Source organism: Ambystoma mexicanum, chromosome 2p (genome assembly GCF_040938575.1).
Source record: "Ambystoma mexicanum isolate Mex_15411 chromosome 2p, UKY_AmexF1_1, whole genome shotgun sequence".
NCBI lineage: Eukaryota > Metazoa > Chordata > Amphibia > Caudata > Ambystomatidae > Ambystoma > Ambystoma mexicanum.
In genome coordinates this window covers 698,641,376-698,664,861 of record NC_090923.1, presented here as the reverse complement: position 1 = coordinate 698,664,861, position 23,486 = coordinate 698,641,376, and positions in this window count along the sequence as shown.

Sequence of the window (23,486 nt, the reverse complement as noted above, 5' to 3'; positions counted from 1 at the left end):
AGTTCTTACAAAAATATCATTACTTATCGTCAGGGCAGCCAAATTGAACTTTTCCATAATGAAACTTGTGTCAGGGCCCATCATGCGTTAGGGAAGAGCTGAGAGCAAAGATAGGCATATCAGGCTGCTCCACCTCGTATTACAGTGAGCAGTTTTGACATGGCAGCTCTTCCTTGCAGTGACTATATAAATACACAGGCCACTTTATGCCCCTAGTGCCCATGTCCTATGGAGATTAGGGCATCTATGGCAACGCTGAATGCATTGTGTCTGTCTGCAGTCAAAAGGTGGGGCTCAAATAACCCAGGCTGCCACTTTTTTACAGATTTATACCTGCACAGTGCTTACATGGAAACAGTATGTGAAGCAGGCTGTGTTCTGAAGCGTCGGTTATTCTATGAGTAGGTAGGGCTATGGACAGGGATGATTGACAACACCTCTCCATTTTTTAGATGGATGGGGACAACACCATACAATCAGCTCTTATTCTTCTAGACATATCAGAAGTTTCAACACAACGCCACCATCAACTAGTTAATATCCTTCCTCACTAACAAAACTGAAACAAACTACTCAACCCCATTCACCTCAACAACTGCAACCACTACCTGTGGCATCCCGGAAGGATCATGCCTCTCATCACTCGGTTGCAACATATACATGACCCTCTCATGGAACTAATCAAAACACATTAACTAACATGCTATGGACACTGCCAGGGGTGGATTGGTAACCAAAAGAGGCCCTAGAAATAATGTTCAAAGTGGCGGCCTCATATTACACATTATCAGCAAGCCCGACCATTTTCCTATGAGAAAATCTGAAAATAAAATAGGTTATTACTCAAAAAAGGCCCACGGTGCAGACAGGAAATCTCCAGAGCTCGGTCTTGGTCAGTGCACCATGGCAGACAGCACACAACTAATTTCCAAGATGACTGCTAACACAGACACAAATAACACTCTGAACAAATGCCTCAAAACGATATATCTCTGGATGACCAACAACAACATTAAACTGAACCAAACAAAACTGACATAGTCATCATCCCACACAACGACAATCAACAACAGATTTCACTCCCTTGGCCGATGGCAATAGAAATAAAATGGCAAACATCAACTGTAATTCAAATCTTGGAATACTCATGGACAACGGACTTACACCAGAACCTCAGAGCATTTCCATTGCAAGAAAATGCTTTTACTATTTAGGCCCAATCAGTTGCATCCTTCATTACATGAGCTTTCCACATCGAGCCTTCACTATAATCTCTCTAATACTATGATGAATAGATTACACAAATTTACACCAAGGAAATGCCAGACTACCTCGCCAAGAAATTACAACATGTTCAAAACACAGCAGCAATATTTTTGCTAAGAATAAAAAAGAGAGGACCCGTATCTCCAGCATTGAGATTTCTACATTGGTAGCCAGTAAAACAGTCTGCATAGCTCACAGGGCACTGCATAAGCCGGGAATGCAATTCCTCCACTCAACGACCACCCATTACCAACCAAGAAGAACACTGAGATCATGCAGCAATTTACTAGACACAGTGAGGAAAAAAAGTACAGAGGGTCCACATTCTTCATCTTGGTAGCAGAAATATGGAACTCAGTCCCAAAAGCCTGACGGCCTCATTACACGGATGGCGGTAAGGATTTACCCGTACCAGTAAAATACCGGTACCGGTAAATCCTTACCGCCATACTACGAGGTCCCTTTGCGGGTTGGGGGATTTAACGCCTGCTTTTTGCAGGCGTTAAAAACCAACCCGCAAAGGGACCCAGGGAGCTAATTACGGTACCGCAATTTGCGGTACCGTAATTAGCGCCTTCCCCATTCCCATTGAGCCCTATGGGCCAAAAATGGGAAAGGGGATGGGCAATGGTGGAAGGGGGAATTACCGCCCCGCCAACCTTGGAATGGGGCGGTAATTCCCCTTTCCGCCAAGGCGGTGCCGGTATTTTACTGGCATGAACCATGGCGCTAATAGCGCCATGGTTCTACGCCATCCGTGTAATGAGGCCCTGAGTGTGAGACAAAAGTGCCAAAGGGTTTATTTATGCAAACCAATTCACTAATAAAACAATTAAAATAATAAACAATTCTGCCAGAATCGGGCGGAAAGTTGGCAGATTTACCTCCAGCTCGTAGCTGGAGGTGAATCCTCCACATTTCCGTCCAAGTCATAGTTGGGCGGTGCGGTAATGTGGTGGTATACTCTGATACCGCCACATTTAACCCGCACTGCCCAGCTCGTAATAAGGCCATATAAACTAGTACGTGTTCCCCCTTTGCCAGAATAGTACATAATAGGTCTTCTCTTAATCAAGATCTTTTACACAGTATGGTTTTCCATAGTGCAGTGCGGCATCCATATCTACGCTTTGGTATTTCTGTTTGCAATATTGCAGGATCCATAGTTTCTTTATTTTCTTCCATTTCTTCTCTTAAAAATTCTCACTCTACGTTCAATGTTTTGGTACCTTTACTACCATTTACCAACACACGTCAATGACTTATCTCATTACACCTAACACTTTATCTCTCTATGACTCCAATTCCTAGAGTACACTGTAACTTACCAACTTGCTCTACTATCTTTATCATGTTTACTGGCTTTCAAAGATGTCAAGTAATTTCCTTCTCCCTTTGTTTGACAAGGTTGTCGGGATACCCATCGGAAATGTGCATCTGCTCTCCTCAGGCCAATTTGGCCTAAACGTTGCATACTTGTTGGCTGTTCCACAAACCATCTTTGCTCTGCTTATTTTAGGACCTGCATGGTGTCCATTTCATTCCCTAAGACACCACTCAAGGGTTTGTCAGTGGGAGTCTTAACTTCCCTCTGGCCACCCACTATAGGTCATTGTTCACGTTTGGATGGATCGGTTTGGCATTGGTCTCCAAAAGCAAATAGCATTTCATCATTTCTTGGTCTGGTTCAGTAAAGCCATCTTAGAGAATGTTGGGGTTCTTGTTATATGCAAACATCCCACATCTGATGGGTGTTTCCCTTTGCTGTGTCTGGCCCTGCACATTTCTCTCACTGCAGCTTGAGTTACTACTCTCTCGGCCTCTGCTCTACCAGCTTTGTTCGTCACAGCATCTGTGTTGCTCAGCTGCTCCTCATGACTGACTGTCTTCCTCCATGCAGGTGAATTGTGCGGCTCTCCTTCCAGAGGAATGCCCCTTTTTATATGCTATGCTATGGCTGTGCCACCACAATCATAGAAAGGGAAGTTTTAACTTCCTTTCTGGAAATGTTTTTTTGGAAAATGTCATGTGTTTTTTTCTTTCATATGTGGTTCATCGCACTTTGCAATAAAGGAAAATTCATAAGCATCTTTAAGATAAGAGACTCGATATCTGCAGCCTTTATCATTTACTTTGCAGATGGAAGACTACAAATAAACATTCCTGGAATTGCTTTTTAACCATTCACAAAATGAATATAGGCATTTTAGGAACTGATCCAAAGCATTTACATCTGCTTAAAGCATTTGCTAGAAATGGCTGGGCTGTTTCCCTCAATGTGTACAAAGCAGATGTTTGCAGTCTTAAGCATTTGCTTACAATTTTGAAATAAACATATATGCATTGTCCAATTTGAATTTTTCGTAAGTTAGCATAAGATGGGTAGAGCTTTTATTAAACTTGTTTTAAGTGAACACAGGCATTTTCTATAGAGTGACATTATTAAATTAGGCATATCTGCAAGCAGTTTGCATGCTTTATAAATGCTTAAGACATGAATTTCATTTTGACTAAGGCTGTCTCCCTGCCCCCTTCTCTGAGCTGGACCACATTGAACATTATGGTTGCCTACTGGTGATGTCACTGGATATTTGTGAATCCAGCTAACACCCTACCTTCAGTGAATAGTGTGCACCTGTGGCTGTGCCAGATGCTGGTTTCATCCCTCATGCTTAATCCAAGGTGTCACCTTTTCCCACGCCTCCCTAGATTGACAGACTAGTGAGCAGTGCAGGAGTTATTACTTTAATGTGTTGTGAGATTTGTGGCTGTTTTGTGTGGTCTTTCCCCTTTTGTAATGGCTTGGCAGGCGAAGAACAATGGTCTGGAGGGGTGCCCAGAGCAATGTTAGAGGTTAAGATTTATTCTATACCTTCCAGCCATGACCTCTTTTGTTTTGCTATTGTCACCCCGAGTGGGACGGGTATGCCCAGACGTGGGTCCCGTGCTTGCTTGGCTTAGATACCCAAGTATTCCTCACTGATGATTCCCAACAAGGCTGAAACATGTCTGGGGATGCTTGTGGTCTCGTGCAGAAGGGATGTGGCCGAGCAGTTTGGGCTGGCCTACTCCTTTGGGGTTGGGACCAAGCCTGATTTGCATATGGTCTTTCCCCTTTTGTAGTGGCTTGTCAGGCGAAGAAGGATTGTCAAGAGGGTTGCCCAGAGCAATGCCAGAGGTTAAGATTTCTTCTAAACCTTCCAGCATCACCTCTTTTGTAGTCATTGCTGCCATATCATTTTTATTTATTGTATAATGTAGCCTATTAGGATTTGTATACAGTCCAATTCATACATCAAGGGATACAACAGCATATCAAATTAATTAACAAGCATTACATTCTTAAGTCGTAGTCAATAATGTTCTCATTGAAACATCATGCTTATAAAGAGGGCACAATATTACTCATTCAACAGTGTAAATACAATGAAATATCAAGCACCCTGTTCCACAAATTGTTCATATGATAGCTATATCAAATCATGTTATTCACATGCATGCCTCCCAAAGGTCAGAGCTCCTGTCCCAACTCGTATCCCCTTTCCCATTGCTTTCCCTTTTTAGTACATATTGCTGGAGTCCTTTTCAACAGAGTGGCGGGTATAAGTGGGAAATGAGATTTCAGTCTTGTTTGCTATTTGACCTTAGAAACCTGTTCCTGGTAAGTGGGGCAGATCAAGAGATCACTGGACACATAGGGCCTCATTACAACTCAGGCGGTAAGGGTTTTACGGCGGCGTTAACAGCGCCGACCCTTACCGCCTGAGTACGAGGTCCCTTAGCGCCATGGCGGACTTAACACCTGCTTTTAGCAGGTGTTAAAATCCATGGCGCTAAGGGACCATGGAGTTAATTACGCCACCGTAATTTACGGTGGCGTAATTAACGCCTTCCCCACTCCCATTATGCCCTATGGGGCAAAAATGGGAATGGGGAAGGGTAAATGGGGATTGGGGACTTACCGCCCCGCCAAGGTCGGAATGGGGCGGTAAGTCCGCCAACCACCATGGCATAAACGTAGTTTACGCCATGGTGGTAAAGTCACGGCCCAGGCGGTAACTTACCGCCTGGGTCGTAATGAGGCCCATACTATAATCTCTGTGTACTTCATTCTTGACAGGATTGGTATCAGGATCAATGCATATAGTTCATAGAGGTTTCTTTACAAAAGAAAGTGTTGTTTCACTGTTTGATCTATTTAAGGTAAGGGTGTAGAAGATGAGTATTCCATAATATGCCCAGATCTTCCCACATAGTATGGAGTCTGGTCTCCCTTCAGTACCCTGTTCTAAACATGGTCTCAGGGTTAAAGCCCAAGTTCGATTCTTAGAAGTCTCGGGGATATGGCACCCACCATGCTTCATATTCTTCTGGACAAAATCTCAGGGATATAGCTCCAAGCTCACTTTTTGAAATATGGAAAAGGTCTCATGGATATAGCACCTAACACCAATTTACCCAGGATATAGGGCCCAGCTGAATTCCTCATGGGCATAGTGCTTAGGTAACTTATTCAGGGATATATTGCTGAGCTGATTTGCAGGTTTATAGTGACCTGCCACAAATGTAATTAGAGATGAAGCACATGGTCACTCTGCCCGCCAATGGCAAGTTTTCTGTTGGGTATTTTGTGTAGATTTGGGGCCTAGCGCTATTTTCTTACCTCCAAAAATAAAAGTAATTAAGCAATAATCACTCCTTGATTGGGTTTGGTATTATAGTAATATAGTGGATATGCATTATTTCAGTACACAGATATATTTAGCTGGTATGCATTTGGTTGGTGGTATTTTTTTTGGTGAGCATAATTCCTTTGTTTTATTTGTGGCCCCAATATCCAGAACCCCCTATTTTTGTTTAGATTGTTCGTGTGATCACTACAGAGACCTCAGGCCTACATTTCAGAAACACCACATTTTCATATGGAGTGCCACCTAGGGCTGTTATCACTGATTTATCTACAACAGCGAACTAACATGTGGTTTTATCACTAATTTATTTACATTAGTGAAACTATTCCAGAAGCCTCTCTCTCTGCTGACTCATGTACCTCCAGCAGGCTATTTCATTTTGTCCCATTCAGAAGCCACACGCACATATACACTGAGTGGAACTGTGCACACAGCTATTTTACTGCCAAGTCTTATTTTTAGATACCTTATTCTTTCTGTTGTTTTATCTACATGAAAAATGACAAATGCACTGCCTAAAAATCTGCCCCAGATTACCAGTGCTATAATGGTAGATGCACTAAGAAAAGAGAAAAAACAAAAACACACCATGCGTCTGCTTTCATATATTTCTGTGTATTACAAACAATTGCATTTCAACACCATCTTACCCCTTTTACAGAAATAAATGGAAATTGCACAGCAGCAGAGATATTCACTTTACATTATCTGTAACAAAATGAAAAGAAATACGGCAAGAGAACATTCAATTTGCAACATTACAGTATGTTAATTAAACACAGGAATTCCCCCTTCTACTCTGCCAGAATAGATTTCTCACACACACACACACACCGCCCCCTCACTCTGCAGGATAATTACCTGCAAATTGTAGCTTGTTCAGCATGCAAGGTCTCCGGGATGGTCGCACTGGGACCTGCTTCTCAATCAGGAAACGCCCCAGCCACTCCAGCCAAGTCTTCACCCAAGCTATGCAAAATGTCCACTAGCTCTCTCCTTCCCCGAGATTCTACAGGAAAGCTCTGTTACAACCCCTAGGGTGACATGCACCCAATAAGATTCTATCATGTCATATCTTCCTTCTCTAAACAATGGCTTACTTTTACAGTAAGCAACTGTAACAAAACTGATTTCCTGCTTATTTGAGGTTTGTTTCCTGAGCAAGGACCGTGAAAAGCACAGAGAAAATAGAGAAACATCTGGATGCACATTTAAAATGAGCCTGTCTTTTCTACCTCATTTTGCACTGAAGAACACATTATGATGTTATTTGATTATTATTAGTAATTAGTATTTGTTAGGTGTATTAGTTCATTCATTATCGAATGTGTCTCCTGCAACAGAGGCATTTCAGGCGAGAAAAGAGAAAAATATTGTGCTTTTAAATGAGAAAATGGTTTGTTTTTGACCTGTGTATTCTGTCTCCATTTACGTGTCCATATGTTACACTGGCAACACATGGCTTGAAACAATTGCATCATAGCAATACCTTGATCCCATGCAGTGACGCTGCACTCCAAAAACAGACTAAATAATCCTACATATCCCCTCCTTTTTCTGAGAATTTTGGCCCTTGTCCAAGCCACAATTGGAAGAAATTAAACTTGTTCCCTTCCTTTTTTTTAAAATGCATGCGTGTTGAGATATCTTTCTCTCCCCGTTGTATCCACCAACATGAGCAACATCTTCATTTTTACTGATAAAACAATCAACCATCCTCCCATTATTAGCACTAGGACCGCCAAACCCACTATAGAGCGTTCCCCCAAGGTTCCCCAATTAAATCTTTCTACTTCTATTATACCCAGATTACTAACCGTAATATTGTTCTTTCTAAGATTCACTTTCACTACATGTTTCTCTTTATGCTTCAATAAGAATTCTAGGTCCGGGTCTATTGGAAATGCATCCCTTTGAAAAAATTCAATATTTTCTACTTGGCTTTCCCAAATGTCATTTGTCACGTGAAATAATGTTAACCCTCCAATTGACACAATTGTATCCTTTGGAACCCGTAAGTAAAAGACATTATATTTCACCTGTTAAACCACATATTTTCCATGATTTAGGTGTACTACTGTCAGGTTTTTCAAACATGTGCTGACCAACCATTTACCTAAGACCATCTTAGCCTGTGCCGATTCTTCACTCCCCATATTGCTAATGATTACTTCACATCCTTCTGATATACTTGGGTCAGATTTCAAACCACAAATGGCGTCTGTAGCAGCAGGAACAAACGGTTTACCTAGGCACATATCATTTTGTTCTTTAAATTTGACACACGTTTCCAAGTTTGGCATCAAGTAAACCTCAGGCTCCCATGACTGAAATGCCACCACTTCTGGAGTCTTAATCTTAATAAATGTGTCCTCTTGCCAAAATCCCACATTGTGTACCCACTTGGTTTGATAAATAAGTTCAGGAGCTACATATGGGATGCATAGGAAAAACCCAATTTCCAACCTCTCCAAGTCCACATATAATGGCATTGCATTACCCATTTCAAATGCAATTTTTACCTGTACCACATCAATCTCCCCCCTGGTCAACCTTTCTATAATTTGATGAATAATATCCTGTGAAACAAAATACAATGGTATACGTCCTTGAATCAATTGTGAAATTGCAGTTTGAACTTCTCTCATATAATTTGTTAATAGTCTATCCACAGGACTCATTATATTCAAAATCTCACTAAGTGTTCTGTCATGCTTAATTATTAGCTTAGTCGCCCGTTGCATCACATCCGCTCGTTCATTCAATATGATCGCAGTTTCATTTATGAACCTTACTTGTTCATCCAATCCTCCTCTAATTCCATCTAATGTTTTTTGTATTATTTCTAGGTCAACACTCAGTTGTTGTGCTTTAGTACTCAGCGTCCCTACTGAAATGGCATTGGCTGTTGATATCGTGGTACCTATTATGGCTCCAACTATAGACATTACCAATGAGATCGCAAGCATCACTGCTCCTCTCTTTCCTCCCCTCTTCTTAATGTCTGCTGAATTCACAAAATGTTTTCTCCAATTGCATCAATATATCTCTTATTGACTGCTTAGCGTCCTCTTTTCTTATTTCTGGCCACTCTTTAGTTTGCTCAGCTTTAATTCCAGTATTGTTAAAATGTTTTTGTACCAAAATATCAGGATTCAATGGTATGTAAATGTTCTGGAAAATAATCCTTCTATCACTCATGATGAATCCTGGTGCTTCTTCTACCGCAATACCAGATGCTGGTCCAGGTTCAATGACAACCTGTGCTTCTGAATTTTTGAAGTTCCCTCCGAATATCATCATAATCATCCATATTGTTGGCGTCATCTTCAATGCTGATCGCTTTGCAGCCTTGGTCTTTGCCCCCTTCCGGGGCTTCTCCGGAATCCGTCCACGTGGGCTCCAGGATTCCATCGTCTCCCGTGGCCTCCGGTACCGGAACCTCCGACTAAATTATGTTAATATTCTAAATTAAATAGAAAAAAAAACAAATTAAGTACATAGCACAATACTAACTTCACCCTTTTGCCAAAAATAAAACATGCTTTGTAAAACATTTCGCCTTTTTTTTTTCGCCTTCTGAAATTAAGCACAGGTTAAAGAGAAAACAACATACATAAAACAGCATCCAATATTTAATACATTTTCATTTTGTACACCAATTCCATAAACTTCAGCTTCCACTTTTTTTAAAAAAAATATTATATTATATATATATATATAATGTATATATTTACATATATTACAGTGTTTATGTGCCACTATAATAATCAACCATCTTTATTTTACTTCTCTGCCACTGCCTCCTGACTAGACCCATTTACTTTACCTTTTTATGTTCAAGGGACTTTATCTGTTTCTACACGCTCAAGCTTTTTGATCTCGTGTCTGGGGTGGCATGGCTTAATCTGATTCACATGAACAAACTGTTCTGTTGCTGTTTCACCTTCAGTCTTCAAAATTTTATAAACTACAGGAGAGACCTTATCTATAATTTGAAATGGCCCCTGCCAGGCTACTAGAAATTTGGATTTTTTCTGTTTACTTTTTCCAAAATGAAATGTATACACCTGATCCCCCACACAATACTCTTTCACTGATGTCTTTTTATCATAGTATGATTTTGCACTGTCAGCAGCTCTTTCTGGATTTCGCTGTACAAAAGCAAATGCATGTTGTAAATGCTTCCTCAGTTCATCAATGTACTCATGAACTGTGGATGCACTCACAAGTGTCTGCTCATCTGCTCTGTATAGCAGGTGTTGCGGTAACACCATTTTCCTACCTGTCAAGACCTCATGCGGGCTAATACCTGTTGCTTTGGCAGGAGTTGATCTGATTGCCATCAGAACCAAAGGTAAGCGTAAATCCCAGCTGTAACCTTCTTCTGCCACAAATTTCTTTGAAATGTCCACAACAGACCTATTGCTTCATTCAATTCCACCTGAAGAAGCCGCCCGATATGCGATATGTAGCTTTCTCTTCACACTCAATATTTGCCATACCTTACTCATTAGAGCACTTGTGAAATTACTTCTTCTGTCTGATTCTATTCTTTGTGGCAACCCAAACCTTGAAAACACATGATTCACCAGCAATGTGGCTGCTGTTTGCGCACTACAATCTGGTGCAGGAATACACTCAACCCATTTCGACATCAAACACACCACACTTAAAATATAACGGTTCCCTCTGCTCAACCTCTTTACAGGCCCTACATAGTCTAATTGCAAATCTGACCATGGAAGAGTCAGGCCTCCTTTCATCAGTGGAGCTCTATGCATTGGTGAAGCAGGTTTAAATTGGGCGCATACTAGACATCCTCTAGTATATAATTCCACATCTTGGGACATATGTGGCCAGTATGCATAATCTTTCAGTATTTCCAATGTTTTCTGTGAACCTTTGTGGCCTGCAGTTATTGCATCATGTGCATGGTGTAGCATTAGCACTCTGAATGAAAGGGGTACTACCCACTGTATCTGTCCTGTTATGGACTCTCTAATCATGAGTCCATCTTGTAGTCTTATTCGTTTTTTATTCTTTAATAGCACCCTCAACTCTTCTTTTCCCATACAATCATTTTCTGTTAAACGGTTTTGTTCAGGATCTATCAAATGATTATAATAGATTCCCAAAATTTGATCATTCTTTTGTGCCTCAATCAGACCTTGGTCTGGTGTATCATAACTCCACTGTACCACTGGTTGCTCTGTCTCCTTTGGTGCTTTAGAATGTGTTACTGCATCAATTTGTATTTCACCCAGTAAATGTTCAATAGGTAGTAATTCTCCCATCACAGCCCCAATTTTAGCCAGGTGGTCTGCCTTATCATTTCCCTCTTTATCTTTTCCTGGTGTTTTTAAATGCCCACAAATTTTTCTCCAGTATATTGTTAAATCATTCTCTGACACCAATTTGTCTATGGCTTGTATCATTTTTCCATGTTTAAGTGGCTTTTTTGTTGTATGTAATCATGCCTCTCACTTTCCAGCCAGGTAAATATTCCACAAAGCTATTTCATGCATAGTCAGAATCAGTCACCAGAACAATTTCACTGAATTTATTATCAACTGCAGTAGCAATTGCTTTATAAATGGCTGCCTATTCCGCTACTTGACTGCTCCTAGCTCCAATCCTCATCCCTATGCTGGGGACGCCTTCACATTTCAACCAGACATTTCCTATTCCTGACACTAATTGCTTATTACTGTCATTTTCAATGTAAAAAGCACAACCATCAACATATACAGTTGGCAAGTCCTTGCATGTTTTCTCATCAAAAGCTTTGTGTGGTGATTGTTCAAATTCCTGTAAATTAGGTTCTACTTCCATTTCGTTTGATACTTGTTCAGCTGCACAGTCATGTAAATCTGCTAAACCTTGAGCAATTGGGCTCTTTTTATTTTGTCCATATCTCACTTCTAAAGGAAAACCCTGTAATGCCAGCGTCCATGAAGTGATTCTGGACTGCGCTAGATTATCTGACCTAATTCTTTTACTCTCTAAAAACTGCAAAGGTTGATGATTTGTTTCAATAATCACCTTTTCTCCCTGAACAATGGGGCGGAAATTTTGTAGCGCCCACACAGTGGTTAATAGGGCCTTTTCACATTCATTGAATTTCATTTCAACTTGGGAAAATGCCTTACTTGCATAGGCAATGGTTTTGTGATTCAAATCATGTTTTTGTGATAACACTGCTGACATACAGGGGTCGATTCTTGGAGCAAACGTGTGCCGAAAATCCCAGCGCAAGGTAGCGCAAGGTAGCGCAAGCGCGAGAAACGCAACGCACGCGCACGTGTGCGATTCAAGGAAGACGCTGCGCGTGTTTCCCGCTGTCCGTGCGCCCAATCCATCCATGGCGCACGCAGGCATACACGGCGTGTGCTACACGCACAGCAAAAGCACACATAGCGCGGCGCACACAACCAAAGTGGGCGGAACAGTGGGCGTAACACGCGGAATGGGTAATAATGCGTGAAAAAGAAGGCGTAACTGGAGAAGTACTGCAGGGAACTACACAGAACGCCCACACGCACGCAAACAACCCGTATTCATGGATTCGAATATGGGAAACCCGCGCACGGCAAAAGATGCACACAGGCGTCAACGCGTCCGCCACACGAAGGCAGGCGGAAGCGTCCCCGCGCACAGTATAAAAGTGCGCGCAAACAACAAACACGTATATACAGCTACGATGAATGCCCCATTTGTCGCAGCACTGATCGTGGGACACCACAGGAGGAGGAGAATAGCCAGGGCACGCATTTTCGCACCACGGACAAGCCTTTCTGGGATGCCTGACGACCAGGTCTATGGCAGGTATAGGTTTCCACCCCACATCATCCTAGACCTGGTCAGGGAGTGGGAAGATGACTTTACATCCCCCACCCTTTGCTCCCAAGCATTGAGCCCCTTGGAGAAGCTGCACAATGTCCTGCATTTTTTGGCCACTGAGTCATTTCAGCGGACTACTGCCATAGCGGGGGGGGGGTCTCACAGGCCACGCAGTCACGCTGCCTACACCAGGTACTGGCAATCATGACAGCGCGCCCCTCAGTCTGCAGGCACATATACATGCCCAGAACACCCGCAGAAAGCAGGCCGTTGTCCTGGATTTTTTCAGGGTGGCACACTTCCCCAAAGTGCTTGGTGCCATAGATTGCACCCATGTGGCCCTACATCCACCTAGGGCCACTGAGCACATTACCGAAACCGCAAGCACTGGCATTCCATCAATGTACAGGTGGTATGCGATGCAAAGGGAATCATCACCTCTGTCTATGCAAACTACCCTGGCTCCACCCATGACAGTTTCATATACAGAATGTCCGCCCTGAGCTGGGCCCTGGAAGCTGGGCAGCATGGCGACACATGGCTCCTAGGTGAGTACAAATGCCCTTGCACATGCATGCATGTCACACACACACACACACACAAATAAACAAACCCCAATAATCACAACCATTTACACCTCCCCAGGGGACAGTGCCTACCCTCTAAGCAACCACATGATGACGCCAATCCGGAACCCCACCACACCACCCCAGGTAAGATACAACGCCGCCCATATTGCAACCAGGGCCATAGTGGAGCACACATTTGGAGTGCTCAAGTCACGTTTCCACTCCCTTGACCGCTCTGGCGGGCAGCTACTCTATGCACCACCAGAAGTGTGCAGGATCATTGTGGCAGCATGTGTCCTGCACAATGTTGCAACACGGCAGGGCGTCCCGGTGGACATGGTGGTGCCCCCACATCCCCAACCACAGGCACAGGCGCTGCCCATGGGAGGGGACAGGGCACGTGGCGAGGAAGCCCGGACCCAGCTTGTTGCCACATTTTTCACCTAAACTCCAACCCGTACGGAGTGCACACAGGCCTGGCACATACCAGGTGACAATCGATGATGACCAAGAGACAGTCAACTGTCACAACCCTACCACCCTGAGATAGTTACCATGGAAGTGCCACATTGTCTGCATCCCTAGCTACTTAAACACAAGCTATCCTGTGTGACCAAAAGGCACACATATGACATGACATGATATGGCCTATACACAAGTATTTCAAGGTGTGATGAGGCAGGGAGGGGTGAACAAGGGAAGACAGACAACGGTACTACTAGGCCAGGTGTCATTTAGATTGTGCAAGTGCAGGGGTAGAGGGAAGGGAAAAGTGCAAGGGGAAAGGGAGGGGGGGAGTGCAGTACAGGGTAAGTAGACCAAAAAACAAATACATAGGCCAGCTGGTGGCAACTGCAAAGGTAAGTGCAGACAAGTGCTGGGAAGGGGGGGCTGTAGGGATAGAGAGACAGTACCGCAGTGCAGGGGTTGCCAGGGAGGCAGTGCAAGTGGAGAGTGGCTGGGCTAGGGACCAAGGTCGGTGAGAGTGGCCCAGTTGCAGATCCAGTGCAGTTCCAGTGAAGAATTTAGCAAGGGAGAGGCAGAGAGAAAGTAGAAGCAAAGAGGAAGGTCTTGAGGTGCTTCCCGAACCGGAGATGGTTCTCCTCAAGTTCCAGTGAGGCAGGAAGGCTGTTCCAGAGCGAGGGCCCTGCCGCGGAGAGAGATGTACCCCCAGCTAGTTGCTTTGAGAAGCGGATGACCCTGACATGCAAGGTGTTAATCACACACACCTGCAAAACAGGCCATGGCCATCACTGTTATCTCACTCAAACCCTCCCAAACCACAACATGACATGGCAAGCATTACCCATACACCAACACAGTAACAATAAGGTACACATTGCCATGTCCAAAATGTACATTGGCATCAGACAATGATGCCTGACCTGGAATCAGATGAAATGACTGACCAACAACCTCCCACCCAAAACAAGTCATTTCCAAATGCATTACAAGAGTTGTAGACGTAACATAACACTGAATGCCTGTCTACATGCACATTGTGCATTGCAAAATCAACACTGCAGCTTCTGTGTGCTGTGTTCTACGCCTGCAACACACTGTTCAGCGCACAGCACAGTGAACAGCCATTGTGTGTGATGCACATCCTGAGCATCACATCTAAGCGACAGACCACATCAAAAAGCAAATTAGGCATGTACAGAATCCATAATTGGTCACAGAACATGTGCTGCAGGGACACAGTGGGCACCAGAAGGCAAACAGTGTACACGTGGATATGCAAGGGTGGTAGTACATGTAGTGCATCAGAGTGCAAGTGTGTGGGTCAGCAAGGACATGCACTCAACATATGCATGTGCAATCAAGTGACCATCAGTGTTCTCTACACATCACATGTGAACATTCACCATGTGTACACCCCAGCATGTCAAACCACAACTATCCCCTCCCACCTGAAAGGTAAACACAACACATGAACAGGCATTGATCAGCAGAACACAACATGTGCATAGGATACCACCATTACAATGTCAGGGTTCCCATCACACTGCAGGGCAAGGCAACTATCAACAACAACCCCCCCCTCCCTCACAAATGACCATGACCCACTGAACAACTGCACCTGGGTCATGGAGCCTTCAACCCTCAATTCCACCTGGCCACAGGATCACCTTTACCCTTCGTCACCATCTCCCACCTTGTGTGTAAAAAGGTGCCTGCACCCTCAGAATCCACACTCATTTCCAAAATCACAAAATCCAAGGCATAAAAACAAACCAGAACACCCTCCAGTAGATGACTTGACATGGCAGTACCTCACAAAGGCCAAGTACCACCACAATGACGCAACAACTAAGGTAGCACAGTAAAACAATGTCACAACAGGATGTGAACCATGTGTGGTACATAACATAGAATGATGCACCATGAACAGATGTGTACTGTCACAGGTCCCATGTACAGGCGCGGGAGTGTCACGAAACAATCACCCCCACCGTGTCCCAGGTGCCTGCAAGGTCAAACTCACAGAGGCCTCTGAGACCCTGGTGGGGAAGGAGGGTCAGGGATAAGCAGTTGGGACAGGTGTTGGCACACTGGATAACTGGAATGAGTGGCAGGAGAGGGGAGGAGGAATGACACATGAAAGTAGGGAATGCACGAAAATGTACTACCTGAATGAACACATACACAATCCAAACAAACTTGGACATCATTGTCATGGCCTTCTGTAGTCCAGGCTTAGGAGTGGCATGAACCAACCACCCCCTCTAGGGTTTTGGCGCCTGCAAGTTTGGGGCTTACACAGGCATCCGCAACCCCAGCGGGGAAAGAGGGTTAGGGAACGTTGCTTGGATAGGTACGGGAAGCAGGAACACCGGGTAGAGGGTACAGGGTTCAAAATTGCATAGGATTCCGGGTGATTAGGGGGAAAAAAACATACCAAATTGAATTACACATTCATCCATGCATTAGTGCACCCCCCAGCAAGCCTATGCAGAGCAGTTTGAAAGAAAAACAACAAGACACTTTGCTCTGGTTTTGAGTGCTGGCCTCCTGCCTGCGCACTCTCAGGTCCGGTTACAGGAGCACTGCAATGCTGCAAAGAGAGCCACAGTCAACAACCTGTACATGCCAATTACACAAAAACACACCACCAAACATGCCCCATAGCAACAAACTACTCTACAAACAGACAATCTGGTGTAGATGCTTCGTACCCATATATAACATTACCCCTGTGATGGGTCATACACAGTCAATACAGTAAGTCAGCCGCTGGTGTGAGCGTGGCAAAAGGAACACCAATGTGTCACAATTCACACAACATGCAATGTTCCCTGGGTAAGCAGACATACCCATATAGCAAGCCAGGACTTCAGAGCAAGTTGTGTACAACCATGACCGAAACAAAGTTGGCAGTGCATTTATCATAATGTACATGGAAATGAAATCCACTGCACCCGAGTATGTCCCTTGCTGTATGTCCCTGTGAGCTGCCCCTTTCCATGTCTCGGAAGGCTACATGGTTGATACAAGTGCCTCGATGGACCTTGGTGTACCGCAGGGTATGTGCCACTGCCCCTGCAGGTGTCCCAGACAACCTTACAATCAACAGCCATCAGTCCACCAACACATCTGAGCTGCATTGTGTGCTTCAACACCAATATTCGTCCAAGCTCACCCTCAGTGTTGTGACTAAGCCTGCATGTGCAACTCGCCTGGTGCAAGCTTTACTGTGTTGTGGCCCCCCTGTGCTGCTCACCTTGCCTGAAGTTCCTTGGAACACGTCAGCAGTTCTAGGATGTAGGTCTGCAATCCCTGTGCCTCTGCTTGTGCACACATGTGCATGTGGGCACCAACAAACGTGTCCAGAATTCCGTCGTCCAATGGGCCATGTCTGCTGGCAAAGGTGCTCTGGAGGCTCATCCCCCTGCTGAAAGGGCATGAAACACATGATTAATGCTTCAAAGTCATCTGTGTGTGTCTCTCTCGGCATCTCATTACTTGACCATGTCAGAGAGTCACATCATAAATCACACCATCAGTCCATCTTTCACATCCAAAGTGTGGAACACTATCTACAGCATGAATTGCAACAAGCACGTGTACAGTAAAGATAAGAAACATACTACACAATGCATAGCAATGAATGTACACATTAATCATGAAACGCCCCATCTAGCAAAAGCTGAACAGTGGACAATATCACCAAAATCATTCCCACTAGGGGTGTAAACACAAGTCACACTGCACCAGACATGCCACAGATATGACAGTCCAAAGCCCTTGTGTAAAAGGTTATGACACCGAACCATCCTTGCAAGCCCATGGATAAGGGAGGCAGGAGTGGCATATGTGAGTCAAGGACCCCAAGAGGCAAACACATACACAAGACAAGCCTGAAGGGGCCAGCTGGAACAGACAGTGATGCCTTCAAAAGCCACAACGCACCGCACCGTCACATGAAAGCACAATAGACAAGCAATTTTAAACTATATTAACTAATTACACTAACTATGGAAAACCTACATTACCTAATTAAACTAACTATCAAACAGAAACTTAACTAACTAAACTAAAAGAAAAATCAAAAATGGCCACATACGACCCGGGGGGGAGGGGAGGCACCCAGGAGGGGGGAAGTACAGGGTGCTGCTCAACATCCACATGCGATGATGCTGAGCCAAAAAAAAACCCTCCATGGGCTCAACGCCTGCACAGCCCGACCTATGTGGGAGATAGATGGTCGTCCGAGTCTGGCTCATCCTGGAAAGGAGGACGTGGCACAGTAGCCTGGCCACACCTAGCCGCAGCTTGCCCCTAGTCGGCAGCAAGTCTGCCAGACGGGTGAGCCTGGTTCTGTGTGGCGATGTGACGTAGGTCTGCATGCAGAACCTCACGTGATACACGTGCTTCCTCTTGCAAGGTAGCACGTGTAACACGGAGTTCCTCCTGAAAGGCCTGGCTGGACAACCGCTGCACCTCCCGGCAAGCCTGTAGCTCAGCCAAGATGGTACGCTCAAGCTGTGCAAACCTCTCCTCTGCCCGCTGCCTCTGGGACATCATAAGGACACTCAGAGTGGATTTGAGGGAAGCATACTCCTCCCTCAGGGCATCCATGTGCGCCTCTGCGTGAGCAGCAATTGCTTGACGCAGAGACGACATTTCAGCCTGGCGTGCCCTGTCTGAAGCCGCCATTCACAGCCTGAGCTAGCGTGCCGCCTGCTGCTGGAGAAGCACCTGCCTAGCAGGGGGAGCACAGATCGGGCCACACGCTCCATGCTGTCAGCGATGTTCTCCATTGCTGCTCCCTGCCGTTCTGAATTGGCAGTCATGTCTTGCTCCCACTCAATATATTGCGGTTGCGCGTGGCGACCGCGTTGCCGGGCTTGACCCCTGCGGGAGCCAAGGACCGGGGGTCCTCACTGTGTTGGCACCGCCTGCGGCTGCACGACTACATGCCCCCGTCGACGTGATGTCCCAGGCACATCAGTGACTGGTGTGGAGGGTGACCCTGCGCCCCGATCCACCACGGGCGGAGGAACCAAGACAGTCTGATCCCTCAGTGCAGGTCTCGCAGACAGAGGAGTGTCCACATCAGAATTACTCACCCCTGACACATGGACTTGATGCTCATCCAACTCAACATGGACGTAAGAGTCGTCATCAAGGCTGGACTCATAGGCAGCCAGAGAAAAGATGGACTGTAGCACTTGGGGGTTTTCGTGGCCTACCACCCCACGACCCCCACTAGTGCCGGGTTGATGTAGTGGTAACAACCCTGTGTCTGGCATGACAACACCATCCTCTGCCCCCATTGCGTCATCACTTGAAAAATAGAGCGAAAAAAGGTCACTACACATGTCAGAAGCACACAACACACACACACACCGACAGCAAACGCATCAGGCAGACATGTGACACACAACATATAACCTGGCATGCATGCTGGGTCAACTTTGAATTGCTTCTGTGATCAGACCTGTTGAAAGGTGGCAGTTTCCATGGAAGTGGGTCTATGCAGTGCAGAAAATGCGTACGTCACTCACTACCTACATGTACATGGACTCCATGGTGTGTGCCAGGAAATGTGAAGGCAGTGCAATGTCAAATTCAGACATCACGTGCATTGTGCATTCCATGTGTACCATATCTAGAAGCCAAGCACCCCTCCACCCCAGTACCAAAGCAGGGATGCCTAGCATGGTATCAAAAGGCTGACCATACACATGTGTATTGACAGGCAGTGTTGACTGGCATCAACAGCTTAATGTGATTCAAGTGACAACACTGCAAATGATGCTGGGACAGTAAGCAGGACACATGATGAAAACTCTGGATGCCGCCCATGTGTGAAGAAGACACAACAACAGTTGGACAGAGTCATTGGCCATTGAACAGGCTGAGGCCTGTGAGCCACACAAATTGTCAGACCCTAAACATGTGTGCAACGCAGGACTGAGCCACAGTTGACATGGGAAGGCAGATGAGATGCCAGGTAATGTATGTAACCAAGGACTTGTATTACAGTGATCATCCAGTCAAGGCCACATAGGGGCATGCGTGCAATGCACATGGAGCATGAATGGGCACTCATGTCCCTGCGGGACATCTGACCTATGCACAGTACAAGTGAGATACCCTGCATCAAGTACTAAGACTGTACCACACGGCATATGTCTGGCAGATTCTACGCTGGAAGTTAGCATCTACACAGGGCGCATGAACAAGAAAGTACACATTGGCAAGATTGAAGAACACAAGATGCAAAGGTGGAACTGGGGTGCAGAGTGGCAGAGGAGAGGCAAGGGAGCATGTCTACATAGAGTCCCTGCATGCAGGCAGAGGAGACATGCATCACGGAAGCATTGCATTACTTACACATCAGAACCATGTACACGTCACATGTAGTGGCAATCATGCACAACACATCCCACAAGTGAAACACACACGTCCTCAACAAACACGCATCAACACTCACTGGACTGGGCATCAAAGTCCAGCATCTCTCCCACTCCTTCGACCAATTCAGGTGGTATGAACTCCGCAACGAGTGTCTCATGCGGAGTGAGCTCTTCCTCCTCTGGTGCTGGCCCACCACCAGTCCGCAGAGTCAAGTTGTAATTAGAGGCACGCTTAGCCTTAGTGCTGCGTTTGATGTCATCCTACACTTTTTGCACTCTTGCGCCGTGCGCACCTCATGGCCGAATGAACTGACATATTCCGCAACATGCTTCCAGTGGGTGTTACGTTGGGCAGTCGTAGTCTGACTATTGGCACCCACTAGCATGTCACGGCTGTGGCCCCGCACGTAGTCCATGAGGAAGTCCAGTTCCTGCTTGCAGAAAGGCTTCTTCTTCGACGTGCAGGAGGTCGTGGCTGTGTGTGGGGTCCCAGCCTGTGCTGCAGGTGCTACCTTCCTCCTCTTGGACTGTGGCACAGACCCTGGCTGGCTGATGCCGCCCTGACCAGTATGGCCAGTGGGTTCGGTGGATTGAGCCAAGGGAGTGGCAGGTAGAGGGACGACCAAAGTCCTGACTTGTGTCAGTGGCAGCTGGGTGCCCTCTAATGGACCCTGCGCAGCAACATCAGCTGTGGCAGGGTCATTGACCGCAACAGTCCTGGTTGGCAGACTCACAACCGGGGTGTTAATGGGTGCATCTGCCCCTGCACTTGCCAACACCCGGCTGTTCGGGGCAGCAGATGACATGACTGCCCCAGGGACACGTGTCTTGGTCTGAGCAGCCTGGCCTGCCCCTATGGTTTCCCTCCTGGCCTGTTGGAGATCTACCAAGGGCTCCTCAAGTGCCAACGCAGCCTGCGCTGGCAGACCCTGAGCCTGGGTGGCGGTGTCCACAGCTGCACCTGCAGCTACCACTACCCTTGGGCCCGTGGCAGTCGATGGAACAGACTGCCGGGTCACACGGGAGCCAGTGCCTGATGCAGAAGCTGCATCCCCCGGAACCACAGTGGGTGGTGGCATGACTGCACCGACACATGACACAACATTGTGCTCAAGTGGCGCACCCCTGCCTCTTCCCCCTCTGTGGCCGCCCTGGACACCCTGGCGTCCCCCTACTCCCTGGTCACCACGGCCACGTCCCTGACCACGCCCGCCACAAGGAGGACGCCCAGTAAAGCGCCCCTCGCCTGTGGTGGCCACCCAACCATGGCACAGATGTAGTAGTGCCGGCACAGATGGAGTGGTGCCAATGGGAGGTGTACACCATAATTGACCTGGGCAATTGGGGTGAAGGGGGTGGGAAGCAAGATGTTAACAGCCCCCCTGTATGTGACCCCAGTGATGTAGTGACGGGTCAAGCAACGCTCAGGCACCCCAAAACTGCAGTAAAACCGTGCACGCAACCCTGCAGCCTACGTGCATGGATTCAACCTCCCGCAGTACGCGGTGGTACCCAGTAACACGAATAACGCATATGCAAGGGACACGCAGGCTACTATGACATCGAAAATGGGTACGATACACAGGGGCACCCGCAGTGGGAAAAAGAGCGTGTGCGACTCACTGTCTGACTAGCGCGATGCAGAAAAACATGCGTAGCCAATACCTCCGCCAAAAGAAGAGCTACGTCCTTGATAGCTGTGAAGTTGTGATGGCGCGCAAAACAACAGGAAGCAGCAACACACGTCGGTCTCCACGAAAGGCACATACAGCGAACTGCTGGGCCCGCTCACCTTTAACCCGTGCTGAGGGAAACGCCCACGCGTGTCACGTCACTTACGCGCATGGGCCCTTTCCTCGGATTACACGTGGACGTGCAGTTTTTCACGTGCGCTGAATTGCCCATGCACGCCTGCGCGCGTCACGTCACAGGGGGGCTTGCGCTTGAGGGGCCTTCTGTCCAATGAAATTGCGTATGCGTGCAGACGCGCTTACATGCTAAGGGACTTTCCTCGAATTACACGCTGACGTGCAGAATTTTCACGTGCCAAATCACTCTGTATCAAGCTGGCCACGCGTAAGCACACAGAAGACCACGCTCCTGCCCAGAAGGCCGAATTACTGCCCCCCAGAGCCCCGAGCACGCTCCCACTTGCCATCTGCTGCTGCCTGACTGCCTGCTGCCTACGTGCCCTGCCATTTGCTGCCTGCACATCAGCCAGGGGTGCTGTTGCTGTGACCACCCTGCTGGAACCGAATACTCCCAACTGGGATTCCATCGCTCCACAGCCCAGCCCCAGGACCCAGTTGCCCACTCACTCCTGCCTCTGGGGTTGTCATGTCGGGTACTGCAACATCTGGCACCACTGACAACCCCCGGCCAGAGAGGCAGAGGGGCACCAGCTTCAGTGCCAGGGAAGTTGGTGTCCTGATGTAGCAAGTCCTGGGGCAGTATGATGCCCTCTTCGGAAGTGTGAGCGCTGACATGGAAGGAAGGACTCGGATCTGGACTGACATCGTAACTGCCATCAACGCAGAGGGGGTGGCAGTCCGCGACTTACAACATGTCAAGAAGCGCTGGGAGGACTTCAGGTCCAGGACCCTGAACAAGGCTCGGTGCCTCTTGAAGGCAGCGGATGCTAAGGGGCGCCGAGGCCACTTGTCGGAAGATCAGATGAGGGTCCTTGAACGCATATCCCCAGCGCTCCACGTCCAGGTCCTTGAGAGGCAGACCCGTCTGGAGTCGAGCGGTAAGTGTACATGCATCCTGATTGTGAGCGGTGCGATGGTGATGTTTCAGTAGTGTGCCGGTTGCACATCTGTTTGTATGGGGTCGAGTATGGGTGGGGGTGTACAGGGCTGTGAGGCTAACACATGCAAGGGCTGTAATGTGTGAGACATGGATGGTGCTTGTGTGTGTAGGCTTGCATGCCAAATGAAGTTGTGTGGGCACACATGTTTGGATGAATGTGTATCTAAGTAGACATGTTCGTGATGTCACGCATGTATGTTGTTTTCAGCTGCATGTATCAGCACTGTGTACATGTGCATTTGTGTGTATTTGACAAGGGGGCAACAGTGATGCAACATTGATGCATGTGACAGCGGGATGTGGAAGACTGATTGACAGATGTGACATGGATGCCCATCTGAACACTGCGACACTTGGCAGAGGTGTACACATGCATGCAAGTGTGGTGGTGTGTGTACATGTGTAGTGCACTTCCTGTGTTGCATGTGATGTCTGGCTCA